Below are 13,762 nucleotides of genomic sequence, written 5' to 3' on the forward strand. Positions count from 1 at the left end.
TGGTTTGCAGCATGTTTGCAGCACACATTTGCATAAACTGTAATCAAGCCTTTTTTATCAATATAACAAATCTGATTATAGACTTTGAATCAGACCTTTGTTACAAAAATGGCCACAGAAAACATACAAATGCTAACCTTTCAAGTTTGACAAGTTTCAGTTGTCTGGTGTTTGAATATGTTTAAAAACATTCAAACCAACTAAATAATGGTTTATAATTTGTAACTTACTTATTCCCTCTTCTTCCAATATTCTTCTTGCTTCTTGATTTTTTTCCATGAGTCCATCAAGAATTTCATCATTAATCGGTTGTGTACTGTATCAAACATGGCCACTTCCTTCATATCCAGCTCCAGTGGCCTTTCCATACCTGTTAGCAGAGATTGTTGTGGTTAATTATAGTAATCTAACAGGTGCGACATTATTTCAGCCCCCTGAGTCGATTAGAGGTCTCTTTCTTTCCTCATGATCATCTTATTTCTTGAATCGCTATAGCGTTTTTTTTTACTTGAATTGAAGATTTGTAGATGCATACTTCTGACACACTACGAAGTCAAGATGCTTTACACTTTTAGCCTATCTTAAATCATTCAAATCATTCTTAATTCGCTTGAGGTACCTTGCCTAATTCTTAATCTTCTAATTGAATCGACTCGAAGTCAAGCTAGCTGTATTAAGCTTTTTCATACTTTCTATAGGAGTTGGCAAGATGTATTACGTGATTTGTTTTGTGATTGTTTATTAGTTTATCAAGGCACATATTAAGCCATAATATGAACAATTCCTTAATTATACAATTTATGGTTTTGTTCACTGTGAGGACTGTGATCATTCATTTTTGGAAATTCTTGATGTGTGATGTAATAACTCCATTAATAGAGGGTACATTGCAGTACCCTATATAATTTATTCTACTCTTCTTTTGGTCAGGGTTTGCTGTTCCTCTATTTTAATCAAAATCTGTCAAATTGTTAAGGTGTCCGTCAGTACAATATTATGTCTAAACAGGACAAGTCTAGACAGATGGGACAATCTATTTCTAGTGTTAAATTCCCTTTATTCTTCATTGTGGGGGTATATTAAAAACCCTATGATGTGGATACTTAGTGACACTTATTGTAAAATTATATATATTTATATTTTTTATATATATATATTTATCTTTTCTAACCGATATCTATAGGAACCTCAGTGTTGAAGGACAGCGTTAAAAGAAAGATGAATTTTTAAATGATGGAGCCAATGATTGCCATCCTTGCCTTATCAGGCTCCATCTGAGCTGGACAGACGGGCAATGAGGTAGTTGGTGCGTCACGGATATTCGTAGGGAAAGGCAAGTCTACTTGAGATCTTTGGGATTCAATAATTTAAAGGCCACCTTGAGAAATTAATAACTGAGATTAACAGGAAATCACAAAAATACATAGCGTATATGTCGGATAAAACAAGATTGAAATACTCATAAAAATCTAAAAGAAAATTGAAATTATAATACGTTATGAAATTAAGCTGGATGTATTATGAAATATTATGGGGGAGCGGGGGATGTACATCTCCGATTGCATTCTATGAATTAGTAGGAATTACACAATTTACATCAGTTTCTAGGTTACTATCGGTTTAACTCATCCATAAATATGGATATAATTAAGTGAATGTGAAAATTTAGTCATTTTTTTTATAATTTTTTCTCTAAGGATGATAGAGTGCAATTATTTTGAACAAAATTAGATATTTACTGAGATTATGTAGAATTATAATAGTTTGTTCAAGGTTGCGCTCTATGATGTGTAGGTGAAAAAACTTTTTATTATGATAAAACTTACAGAATCTTTACTTAGTTTATGCATATGTTGGACTTATTCATCTTACTTTTTCATTATTTCACTTTTTACAGTCTGACTTGAACAACGTGACCAGAGGGATCTTGATGCTCACCAAAGATGATCTATGTCTTATAATGGAAAGGGGTAGATCTTTTTGAGGCTGCTTTTCAAACTTTGAATAATCAATATCCAAGATGGCTGGCCTGTCGGCCATCTCGTTGACTGATTGGTTCAGTTATGCTCTAGCAGGGGGGTGCCTAGGGGAACCTACCTATGAAATTTGAGAAAATTTTCCTTTTAAGTACTTTCTAAGAAGAAGCAGTAACAACCTTCAACTATCAAAATCCAAATGATGGCAGCCATTAGGCCATATTGTTAAAGTGGAATAAGTCGGGCAAAGAAAACCATAAAACCAGTCTAAATGCGTTCTATTGGCCTTCCTAAAGTTCTCACATATTAATATGACCGTTCAAGTTCTAGCTTAGAGATTCCCTTTCCCCAGTTCTTTGACCATTAAAGTATAAAGTAGTAAAGTTGAAAGCATTGAAAGCGAGGCTGCGTGGAAATGTAACCACGGACATAGTGAGCCGGAGACAAAGGACGGGAGTAACGTTTTTAGAATTCCCGATACTTTAAATTAATTTCTCCGTCGTACGCAGACAGATTTGACGAGAGATTTTATTTTTTTCCATTTCATTAGAAATTATACTGGATACATTCACACCATTTTACCGGACTTTAGGGGATTTTAGTCCGACTGTAGCCATCCTGGCCCACGACTGTTCACTTTTTTTTGTTGTTAAAAAAACCGTTTTATTTAAGTGTGGTCCCAAAATGCAATATGCACATCTAGGACCCTAGGGGAGAATCTACATATCAATATGAGATCTTTCAGTACTTTTTGGAAATAGCGTTAACAAACTTACACTCATCATAATCCAAGATGGTGGCCAGTCGGTCATTTTGTTGACCTATTGGTCCCAAAATGCAATATTGCACATCTAAAATGGTAGAGCCCTAGGGGAATCTTTCATATGAAATATTGAGACAGATTCCTTCAGTACTTTCTGAGAAATAGCAAAATCCAAGATGGTGGTTGGTTGGCTATCTTCTTACCCAATTGGTCCCAAAAATGCATTATGCACATCTAGGACCCTAGGGGAATCTACATGTAAAATTTGAGACAGATCCCTTCAGTACTTTCTTAGAAATAGAGGTAAAAAGAATTGTTAACTGACGGACGGACCACAGAAGAAAGGCGATTAGATTACCCCACCATCTGATGATTCTGATGTTTGACTTACTTGCCAGAGTCCTTGATCTTATTTCCGACATCTCTAAGTAAGACATCCTCTAGTTCTCGGGTCATTACTTTTACACCAGGCAGTTCGTCCTCCTCTAGACTGGCTGGATACCAAAGAAACATTTAAATCCAGTTTTGAAATCTACTAAATGTTACTCTTTTTTATCCCATTTTTCAGCTTCAAAATACGGAACAATACATTGTACTACATTTTGAATAAGCTTTATGCTAATCACTGTATCATGTGTTTTTCTCTTATATTGATGTAGTAATCTATCACTGTGATGCTCTGAGTTAGCTTAAAAGTAATAATTTTTTATGTGCTTATTAAAGTAAAAGAATTCTCAGTGTGCTTATATTTTTAGATTTTTTTATTTCTATTTTGATTCTCCTTTAGCGGAATGAATTTGAGACTTTAACATGGTAACCCTTTTTGGTGCAATATAAGCATAAGCTGTCAGTCTTACATTGTCCAGCCCGTTTCTGTTCTCGGAGTTCCAGTTTTGCATTTGCTAACTTTTCTCTAGCTTTCTCTGTATTGAGCTTCAATAATTCAACATCATCCTCTCCATCATGAATTGCCTGTGAAGGGAAGAGATAATTATTTCAACAACATCGGAAAGAGATAACTGCATTTCCGATGAGGAAAAGATTTCTCTGTCTTACCCAGGGCAAGACAACCTACACGCTTAGACCATATTCGCATGATAAACTAAGTCATAAGTTATGAATTGTCATATGCAAATAAACATTAACATGTACATGGCGTCCAATTGGACAATCAACATAACCTTTGACCCTGAGTTTCCGCTTCACGCACATGTTGAACTCTGACCTAATGATCATTGCAAATGGCTTCATTACTCGGTAAAAGGTTTTGATACATTAATTGATATGTGTTAATTTTGCAAAAATTTCAAAAGAATTAAGATTCTTGTGTTTCTTTTGGACCAGGTGAGCTTAAAACAACACCTCAATCCGACAGAAAGTGCAAGGTCAGGGGCAGGCAGTGAGAGTTTAGATAAATTAACTGTCTAATTTTTGAAAATACTGAAATAGACAATGGCTGTTTTTGTATAAAAAAAGAGAGGATACCAATGAAAGATATGGGAAAAAAAGGCATTTTTGGAAGAAAATATTATAAAGAACGAGTTTGATCACACACTATAGCCACAGTAGTTAACTAAAGTGTGATTGAACTAACTTTAGTCCATGTTGTGCACATTGGCACAGAAACAAGAAATTGTAATGTGCATATCTTATTGTCCTAAGTCTGTTGCTTATACGAATGTGTAATCTCAATAAATAGAACAACATAACCATGGTCAATAGTCAGTGATCAGACTCGCTCAATGTTATATCTTACCTGTAGTGTGACTTCTGGACGGTCATATCCACTGCTCACAGCCTCATCGTGTTCACTTATTCTTTTCTCTAGTTCACAGTAAGCCTTATTTAACTGGTAAACAAAAACAGAAGAACAAAGACAGTCATCTTTTTTCTGTTATAAGTAATATAAACACATCATCACTTGGTAATAAGAAAATTCTCATTCACTGGAATAATATTATGTTCACTGTTCACATTAGCACTATTTATGTAGGGGTGAACCATTATAATACGATCAAAATCAATTCAAAAATACTTTCCTACATCAAGTAAATTCATCATTTAGATTGATGTAGATTGAAATATTAAACAAGATTAATTTGGAATCATTAACGATTTATAAACAAACCTGTTTCTGTAGAACATCATACTCATGTTGAGCAGCCTCCACCTTACTCTCCAACCTGTAGAAATATATCAATACACATTCATTGTTGCTTATTTGAACTCCCTCTGTAATATTTGTTTTTTCATTGAAAATGTGAAGCATCTTAATGGGTCTCTACGGAGAGCATTAAATTCTTCAAAGCATCTGCTTAGTTTGTTATTTTGTTTGTGTGTGTAATTTAGCCAAAACAAAACCAAAAATATAAGAATAAAATCTTTAAACAGCTTCTTGTGAATAACTAAGAGGCCTAGAGACCTGATATTAAGCCAGTGACATGCTCGGATGAAGGGCTACCAACTTTGTACCTAAAGATATCAATTGACTCATTTAATTTATATGCTGTTGAAACAGTTTTCTGAAACTTCTGATAATTTACTACCCCACCAGTCTCATTTTAATTATGTTAAATTGTAAACAGTGATACGTACTTGCTTTGCTCATATTCATTCCTCTTTCTCTGCTCCTCCAAGCGTTGTTCTTTGGCAGCTTCGAGTTTAGCCAAAAGTGTATCTGTTTGTGCTACATCCCAGTCACTAATCAGATCTTGTACGGCTTTCTGTGAGGCTATCTGAAAAGGGAGATAACAATCGGAAAAATCCTTTTAGTACATCATGAAACAGAATACTGGATTCAGACTGGCTTTGCACAAATGGGTGTTATTTGGGATAGTGCCCAGGAAAAAGGCTAATATTGAAGTGTCATGAGATTGAATGTGAATATATTGTGACTGCGAAAATATTTGTATGTTCTAATTATAATGTAACAACAGGGTGTAACAATGAAGATGTCGCTTGAAGTGTTTCTGTTACTATGCAATGGAAAGGGGTCATAAACATGTGAGGGTGATGTACCAAAACCATTGAAGCCTGGTTGAGGGTGCACTATTGCCTTGTGATGGGATAGTGCCCCTGCTTTCAGCTCGGTCACTATTCAACCCTTGACATTGGCAGTCAGTCTATCTATGCAAGGGAGATAATCAAAAGATTGCATTATCTCCTTGTAGTCTAGCTATACAGGGGAGATAATCAAAATATTGCATTATCTCCTTGCAGTCTATCTATACAGGGGAGATAATCAAAAGATTGCATTATATCCTTGCAGTCTATCTATACAGGGGAGATAATCAAAAGATTGCATTATATCCTTGTAGTCTATCTATACAGGGGAGATAATCAAAATATTCCAATATCACCTTGTAGTTTGTCTATAGAGGGGAGATGATTAAAAGATTGCAATATCTATAAAAGATGTAAGAGATTATGAGTATTTGGATGAATATTTAACAAAAAAAATGTATAAATTTGATGTCTACCAATAGTAATTAATGCTTGTGCTAGAGAAGAAACTGAAAGTGAAGTGAAGTGAATGGGCAATTTGAATGATTATTAGTAGCACAGACCAGGGAGATAGAAATAGGTGATGAAAGAATGAGATGATTTATTTTAAAATTATTATGACACAATATGTTGTTTCTGAAAATAAAAAGCTACAAAAAAAATCTTTGGAGGAGAATTTAACAAAATATAAACTTTAACAAAGGCGATCACGATACCATTAAAATACAAGGGTCTCACCTGCTGGGGAGTCTGGCTGTCACTGGCATATATTCGTGGATCTGCACCATTCTGGAGCAACACCTTCCAAAACAGATCAAAATGAAATCAACATAGAATATCAACAAAGTTTTCTTAGATAGTTAAAACATTGATACTTTTTGTTGTACATAGCATATTATCATACAACATTACCATGTGACACTCTTGGCAGATGACATTGTAACTTATTTAACTGACTTTACAGTAAAACATCATTATAACAAACCTCTGGGGATCAACACAATTGATTTGTTATAAGCATAGTTTGTTATACAGTTATTGCAAACATTTCATAGGAATCTTGTGGAATGAGAAATACTATGTTATAATCATGGATCAGTTGTGTGTTCATTATAAACAAGTTTTACGGTGATTTACTAGTATACAACCAAAAAAGAAAATAATTCCCAGGTATTTCTTCCTACCTGACAAGCCTCCAAATGTCCAGCAAAGGCAGCTCTGTAGAGAGGTGTACGTCCAAACTGACCTTTTGAATTAGGGTCAGCACCTTTATCCAGCAGGAACCTTATAGTCTCAACACTTCCACCATCTGTTCAACAAAGTGTTGCTATAATCATAGCAGAGGCCCATCAATCAATCAGAATAAAATATTTGAATTTTAGACTCTTCATCAATATTAAAATGTATATACATTAAAACCCCTCAAAACTCGAACTGCAGGGGACCTGGTTAATAGTTTGAGGAATACAGGGTATTCGAGTCATTCAATGTTGGTCATCGATATTCAGAAATAGGCATATGTAATGGTCACTATATTTGACAAACCTTGCATGTCAATATTGGGATCCTCACATTTGACCACTATACTTACTCGCTGTCTCAGAAAGGGGAGCATTTTTCGTTGGGATATTCACATTTGACCAGTTGACTTACTTGCTGCCTCAGAGAGAGGAGTATTTTCATTGGGATCCTCACATTCGACCACAGCCATCTCATGTTTATTCCGTAACGCCATGCCTATGGAGTCTTTTCCTACCTCATTTTTATCATCCAAATCCTTTACCTAGAAAAGAGACAACTCAGACATTTATGATTTGTATATAAATAGTCCTTTTTTTTACATCATATCAATAGATTATAACAAATAACAAGAGGCCCAAGGGATCGACAAGAAATATAATTACAACACTTGGTCCGGAAACATGTCGGAATCATTTCAGGCAAGTTTCAGCCCCAAAATCACACTAAAAGAACTTTAAAAGAAGTCAAGAAAATGTGTTTAAAAGATGGCAGCTGTGCTCCACATCATTTTGGTGGCCCATTGCTTTCTAACAGCTTTATTTTGGTCAACTGATAACTTGGTCTAACTTCTAAGAACAAAATAAGACAGACATAACTACTTGTATCAATTTGGTTTTGGGTTTGTCGGTCAACTTCTATAACACTGGTTTTATTTTCAAAAGAGGCCCATGGGACCTAACGGTCCATCGGACAATTGGCTCAAAAACAACAGTCACAGTATAAATATCAGTTGTAGCTAACAACTAAGGTAACACAAGGAACTCTTTAGATGAAGTTGTAAGTTTCCAAAATATTTGATGACTTTGACCTTGTAAGTAATGGTAGAGGTCATTCACTTGAACAAACTTGGTAACCCTTTATCATGGTATGCTACAGGCTCAATACCTGGTCCCCTCTTAGTTATTGACAAGAAATTGTTGAAAGATTTCAGCCTATTTGACCTTTGTGACCTTGAATAACAGTGGATGGTAACGGGTTGAAGCATGATGACCATAGGTCATCCTGACACTTCGGGTTAGATGAGCTAAAAAGTACCTCTTGTAAGACTGCCATAATTTCATCAAGGTCACCCTCAAAAGCTGCTTCCAGCATCCTTTTCCTTCTTTTTGTTTCAGCTTGTCTTCTTTTCTCTCTCCTCTTCTTCCTTTTTTAACGCTGTCGTTCAGCTTCCTCATTGTTCCATTTGTTACTAAATTTCAATAAATGGCCTTGCGAAAAAAATAACAAAGACCAGAATTTATCTAAAGTAGGAAATATAATGCGATGAAGACAATTAAACATTCATATATATAGTCAAACCTTTTTAAACAAAAATGGAAGCGGTGAGACTATTGTTGAAAGCAACAGCCTCATATTTGGTTAGTTTTTTCAGTGAGTAACTAATCACAACTATTAAATATTTTGAATTATTAATTCAAGAAGTCTCAAAATATACTGCTATATACATGTATTATGAAAAGTATAACTCTGGTATTTGTAACTGTTAGAACACATTCCTTTCAGTTTCTTTTCTTCAGACCCTCTTGACATGGAAGATTACCTATTTCTTTGTAGAATTGAAATCTCTATATATGCAGCCACAATTATAAGGCCATTTTAAGAACTGATCAGAACTGAATTTAACAACTATTATTGTCTACCTCTTTTTCAATCTTATCCATAAGTTCCTCATAGTCCTGTTTTTCTTTCTTCTTCTTTTCCAACTTCTTCTTTGCCAGAATTGTCTGACCTTTGTCTGAATTTTCCTGGCGGCATCATCCTTTGCTGTCCAAACCCTTTCCTTAGGTTTAGCTGGCTCTGCTGCCTTCCCTTTACCGGGTGCAGCAGCTCCCCCTCGTTTTACACCTGCACAAAGAAATAGAAATAAGATTAGATATTTTCTGTCAATCTATGTAAAATGGGTGACAGAATATTGATTACTATAAGATGTTTTTTTAACATTTTTCAAAGTTCTGGGAAAGGTTGAATGAGAAGTTTTATTTGGAATTTTTTTGGTTCCCTTCTTTTCGAATTATTGCAGGATAATTCTAGCTTTATCTCCCTGAGTTATTTAAGGTTCATATGTTCCTGTAGATAACAGATCATTATCAAGTCTAGTCAGGTCTAATGATCTGCTAATACCACTTTCCATTAATTTGGTGTAATGTTTCAATGTATACTAGGTTTGTCAAACAAGTTTTAATTCACCAATCAGTTCCTCTGAAAATCTTCAGATCGAGTAACCAGTTAATCAGTGAACTTAACATTAATATTTCACTTACCTACCCAACACTGTCGGGTATGGGTTGGTAAAGGGGAAACAAACAATTTATTAGGACTAGCCTGGCATATGTGTGGTGAATGCCATTTAGAAAAACATTCTTAGATAGTAATTAAGACAAAGGAAGCCTAAAGTAAGTAAAAATGTGCTAATATATTCAGTATAATTTCTTATGAAATAAAAAAAAATTCCTGTCAAATTATTCGGCATGCGATGAAATTAATCTATATCATAGGAATCCTAAAATGTCCTCCCGGTTGACTATGTCCATGTTGGCATTTCTATGCAGCCACACTTTCAAAGAGTTAGGTAAATCTAGCTATTTTTAGAACTGTGCTAAATTTCATAGAGCTTTTTCCAAAATTTCAATTAATTTTTTATTTGTTTTTGGAAGGCCAATAAACACATTTAGATTGGTTTTCTTTGCCTGACTATTCACTTTAAAATGTACTGTGTGCATTGGTTTCACTACGCGACATGCTGATAAAATATTGTGAGATTTTTTTTCTACACCCACTTTACTGACCCAGTCTCCAATTATTTGAATGTTTGCAATACTCCAAAACATTTTGTGCTTACTGTAATGTAGATCTATTTAGGGCTGGTATTAAAGTTAACCTTGGGACTGCACTGGTGTTATGTTAGAGTCTCTAGGGCAGTTTTCCTTTGACCACTTCTTTAATTTAATGTAGTTATATTGGTTTTTTGTTTTGTTTTTTGTTTTTCTTTTTTTGTTAATTTCATCTCGATACTCTAGGGGTTCTGATCACTTACCATCTCTACACACCTGGACTATTTCATAGTAAAACTGGAGGCAACAGATCAGAACAGGTAATTTAGATCTTTGGTGCACATAAAAAATAACTGTAGTGTGGTGTGGCTTTGAAATAGGGCGTCCACTCTCAGACTCTGTAGTCTTAGGCCTAAAAGGACATTTTTTGCTGGCATGCGATGCGATTGGTTTAGATTTTTCCTCTGAGCTACCTTCAGTTTTACTATGAGATACTCCATGGGTGTAGAGAAAGAAAGTGATTGGAACCCTTGGAGTGTCGTGGATGGGTCGATTTTTGTGATGGTACAGTTGGTAGTAGACTAAAGGTTACACCCTTGTGCACACGGAGTGCACTACGTTTAGACTACAGGTAGACACAGAGTGCACGAGGTTTAGACTACAGGTAGACACGGGGTGCACAAGATTTAGACTACAGGTAGACACGGAGTGCACTACGTGTGAACACGGTGTCCACTACAGGTGGACATCGTGTCCAGGTACATTGAGACCTAGACAAACAAGGTGATGTGTTACAGTTAGGGATCGGGGAAGAATAAGTTCTTCAATTTGAAATAATATATAATTATAATTTTTAAGTGTTTATTTTTTTTTTTAAATTACAACATCTTACTATATAATACGATATTTTTTAGTATACATGAATAAAACATTTTCACTACAAAAGTAATAAAGATTAATTTATATTCATTAAGTATATGTCTATTTAATTTCATATCAGTAGTTTCCATTTCATATCTTAAATTGTCCATATTACGTTTTCAAAAGTCAATGTTTTATGGGTAAATTGCATGAAATATATATATATATCATTTACATGAAATAGTAAATACAAGCATTTTCACAAGTCAAAACCACTTTATAATGGAAAAAACCAGTCCTATTGTGCGTTTGAGACACTTTTTCTTTTATAATAAGCTATCAGTAATACAATCATATATCGGGTAATACATAGCTTTTAAATAAAAAGATTTGGTGCCTATCAATCAGTTATCTAGCGATACCCTTGTAGATCGTATTACATTAAAACATATACACTTTTATTAAAAAAAAAAAAATAGCTTACATATTCTTTATTGAAAACTGAACATCTTCAAAAGATAATGCAGAATTAAATCCACTTCAAACTATCAACTATATGACGTCCTCCACTAATTGGTGGCTAGTGTACCTACAAGTTCCCAATTCAGTAAGCTTGTTTTGATTCTTAATTGCCGGTACACACAATATGTTTATGATCCCAACCCCGCAAGTTATCTTGACCGTATATTGCGTCATGGTCCAATAATTATAACTTGTCAAGCATACAAGTAAGCCACAGTATCCAGCTATACAGGTGCCTCAAGGTGACCATCGATAGATGGCCAGAGGGCAGAATCGTTGCCTTCTGTGTTTGCACGGCTTTATGAGAATGGGGGCAGTATCTATTCAAATAAACATTACAGTACGAATGATTTTCAGTAATTAACGGTAATTTTGATGTTGCAATAAATATTATGTTTCTGATAGCAATAAATATTTCTATCTGTCAAAGTCCATATAGACTGCAGAATAAATACATATTTTCTCATATCTCTGTGGCACATCATCTAGTCTGTCTGTGGTCTGGATGTAGTGGACATATTACCTGGACACGATGTCCACCTGTAGCGGACACCGTGTTCACACGTAGTGCACTCCATGTCTACCTGTAGTCTAAATCTTGTGCACTCCGTGTCTACCTGTAGTCTAAACCTCGTGCACTCTGTGTCTACATGTAGTCTAAACCTCGTGCACTCCGTGTCCACTCGTAGTTCACACCGTGTGCACAATGTGTAACCTTTAGTCTACTACCAACTGTATACATTTGTTATAATAGAGTGCAACGTATAAAATTTATTTGAATGGCCATGAAAATGTACAATGTAGGCCTAACAATTTTGCGTACATTTATATTTTTAGCAATGCATGTCCACAACCAGTAGGTTAATATAGTACAATGCAGCAGCGCGTATTTATTACCTGCGGCCGGGGCACCTCGTTTTGCAGGTGCTCCTCTTCCAGCCGCCTTGACTGGTGCTGCTTTGTTGGCTGCGGGTTTTGCTGGCGCTTTCGCTGGAATCGGCTTTTTAGGAGGCATTTTGTATTTTTGATGTTGCCTCTAAACGATGTCAATACTATTTCAAACAAAACATCGGGTATACAGAGATATGTTTACATACACTGTCCTCCATTTGTCAACACGACAGTCCCGCACTTAGCAATCAAACAATGCGCACTCTGATTGGTCAATAAAACCACAGGTCCATGTATAGTCTCTATGTGAAAAAAAAATGCCAGAAATACATATAAATAAACAGTTTATTTGTATGTATTTCTGGCTATTTCTCATATAGAGACTATACATGGCCCTGTGATAAAACTATACCCATGAAGCACAACCCTATTTCAAGCTAACAATGCATGGTTTTTAAGACATTGTCAGCTTTAAGGATCCGCACCTCTGAGATTTCAGCAGGGACGTACACTGTAGGAAGCGGGGGCAACTGCCCTCCTTGTTCTCCAGCCCCCCAATTTTCGCCGGATGAAATATTCTAAAAATGCACACTTGAAAGAAAATAGGGTCAAATTTTTAGTAATGAAAATTCAATACACACGAACTAGCTAAACATGTCTATCAAAGGATTTAATAAATTTTATCAATACGTGTATATGTAGCAAAAGTTGTCATTTGCAAATATTGTCAAAATAAGACTTCTATTGCAAAGTAAATGGATAAAGTAGATTTCTTAAATGATTTCAAAAATGTGTCTTTCTTCACTTGGAGTAGTCAACATCTTAGTATTTTTTACATGTACTTCAATTGTTTTTACATAAAAAATATTACTGCGGCAGCATTTTTTAACTACAAATGTATAAAAATGTATACCAAGCTAGTTTTTGCTGTAATTAAAGCTTTAAAGGCCCACTACCTTTCCGGAGCAAAATTTAAAGGTTTCTAAAAGAACATTAATAACATAAGAATATATATCGATGTCATAAGATGAGGTTACAACATGAAGTTTATGCAAGATTTCCTGCGTAATATACCTGATAACAGTTGGGTTTCATTTCGCTGTTTTGCCATCTTGCGCAGTGATAATTAACTACCGCGCGGTATTTAGGACGACGGCGGGAAACAAAAGACGACCCGCTTTATGAAAATTAACATTTTATTTATCTAAATTAAAATGTTCAGAAGGTGATGATAAGTGTAGCATTACTGGTAAGTTGATAACTTTTGCGACTTTATAAAATTATCAATCTCGTTTTACATTTCCATTTTAAAAAATTAAAAGCCGTTTCGGAAAGGTAGTGGGCCTTTAAGTACCACATGTAGGATCTAAATCTCTGGTTCATTGTATTTTAAATATGAAGCATTACTTTGGGAAATAATAAATATCAAAGAAACACAATAATTGAACAGAGCA

General features: G+C 35.0%; 1 pseudogene; it reads right to left on the reverse strand.

The window, feature by feature from the left end:
* Positions 1 to 3,109: 3,109 nt before the first annotated feature.
* Positions 3,110 to 12,558, reverse strand: LOC138326398 (IQ motif and ankyrin repeat domain-containing protein 1-like; annotated as a pseudogene).
* Between the last annotated feature and the right edge of the window lie 1,204 nt (positions 12,559 to 13,762).

Source organism: Argopecten irradians, chromosome 6, assembly GCF_041381155.1.
Source record: "Argopecten irradians isolate NY chromosome 6, Ai_NY, whole genome shotgun sequence".
NCBI lineage: Eukaryota > Metazoa > Mollusca > Bivalvia > Pectinida > Pectinidae > Argopecten > Argopecten irradians.